Below are 2318 nucleotides of genomic sequence, written 5' to 3'. Positions count from 1 at the left end.
CTTTTAAAGGCAGAAAACGGGCAACTTGACGTAAGTTAGTTGCTAAGAAACAAGGGTAAGGGTAAGAGAGAAACTAAAACTGCAGATTCAGCATAGCACAGTGCCTGGGAAACTGATAGGAAGGCGCAGCCTACAGGCCCCGAGCCTGGGAAACGGATAACGCAGCTCCACTGAGCTGGGAGTGATGATGGAGTTCTGCAGAGCTGGGAGTAACAATGCAGCTCTGCTCTGTGGGCTGCTGATCTTGCAAGGTCGAGGCACATATCTCTTCTTCCAGCAGCTCTTCTGGTGCAAGGCACATCTCTTCTCCGGCAGCTCCCGACGTTTTAATTTGCATTCAATAACTAATGTCTGGGTGTGGCCAGATTTCCATATATCTATACTAGTACCATCAATACCAATATTACTAATGATATTATTTGTGTTTCTTAAGGACTCACATGTACTTTCATCTTTTGGAATCAACCTTTTCTGTTTCAGCTATCTATTTGGTTATGTACAAATCATTCTCTTTTAGTTACTGGACCTTTTTAGAGAGATTTATCACCTATGGAAAATGCCCTTCTCATACCCCAGAGTCTTTTGTATTTGTTATTTGATACGAGTAGTACAAATTAAATTCTTAATACTACTGGTACCATAGTTCTGTACTAGGTAATGTTTCTAGTTCAAGAAGGCACATTTTTTTTTATATCTGATACTTGCTAATATTAAGTATTCTTACCATTACACATTTGTAGAATGTGAAACAGGTATATACACATAAAAAAATTCAAGAAACTTGTGATACAAGTTGCTTATCAATAATAGTAACAATAGTAATAAGCATGTATATAAATGAAATGTTTTAATGTCTTACCAATAGCTTGATAATTACATTTTGATTTAAGATATGTATGTTAATAGTGTATACTAAGAGAAGTGGTTTAGTCCATAAAGTGTTCAACTTTGGCTCAGGTCATAATCTCATGGTTTGTGAGTGAAATTCAAGCCCTACGTTGGGCTCTGTGCTGACAGCCAAGAGCCTGGAGCCTGCTTCAGATTCTGTGTCTCCCTCTCTCTCTGCACCTCTCTCTCTCTCTCTCATATACAAACATTAAAATTTAAAAAATATTATAAAATATTAAAGATTTTTAGAATTTTGTGAAACTATTTCCACAAATAGTGTGTACCACCATCCAGTTAAAAAAAAATATATATAAAATGTTACCAAGTCAGTTCAGACACCTGTGTATTCATTGTTTATTTCATAAAACCCTTTTAACAGAGATAAATTATCTTGAATTTGATGTATCTTATTATCATACATTTCTGATTATTTTATAATGTAGTTAAACATATATATAAATATATTATGATATTGGTTTTCATTTTTTTTAAACTGTATGAAACTCTAGGAAAATAATACTATACTGATGATTGAATTCTTTTGGAAACTTTCCACCATTCAAATCCAGGTTTATTATGTTCATCAATGTAATCTAACATATATATGTAGCTATCAATACATAGTATTCAATTATATGAATATACTCACAATTTATTCATTTTGTTGCTGATGAACATAGTTTGTTTCTAATATATTGCTTTTAGAAAATATGTTCTAGATGTTCTTTCATGTTTCATAGTTCCTTCTATGAAAGTGTATTTGCATTTTATATCAAAATGGAACTGCAGACCTATACACTATAAGAATCCATTCTACTATTTGGAAATAGTAACTACAGTTACTATTTCCAAAGAATATCTTCAGTTCTGAAAATTTATTCCAACATAACAAATAAAAATTATTTTGCTATTGTAACATTTTCTACTTTGTTAGTATATATTTAGGGTTTGCAATTTGCAATAACTTTTTGTTCAATATTATAATCTCTAGGAATATTATTTGCTCCCCCTATTTCTGATTTTATTATATTTTAAATATTTTAGTGTTTTATTTATATATAACTAATCTATTCTTGTGAGTCTTATTCCTAAGTAATTTTATGGATTACTGTTACTATTCTGAGTAGGATTTTTATTTTTATTTTATTTTATTTTTTTCACTTTATTTTTTATTTATTTATTTTTAATATAACACAATTTATTTTTTTAACATATGCAATTATTTATCCTTTACAATACAGTAGTTACAATGACACTCCAAACACAAAGGCAAAGTAAAAAATCAAAACACCAACTTCTGTTTCATGTAATTAGACTTATACAGAAATTAGAAGGTTAGGTACCAACTAGTTAATCACCTAATTTCACAGCTATCTGAAGTGGCAATCGTTATATAGCAGCTTATCTATGATACATTCAAGAGAAATGAT

The sequence above is a fragment of the Suricata suricatta genome, chromosome 6, assembly GCF_006229205.1.
Source record: "Suricata suricatta isolate VVHF042 chromosome 6, meerkat_22Aug2017_6uvM2_HiC, whole genome shotgun sequence".
In the NCBI taxonomy this organism is placed as follows: Eukaryota; Metazoa; Chordata; class Mammalia; order Carnivora; family Herpestidae; genus Suricata; species Suricata suricatta.
Note: the sequence above shows the minus strand (reverse complement) of the source record.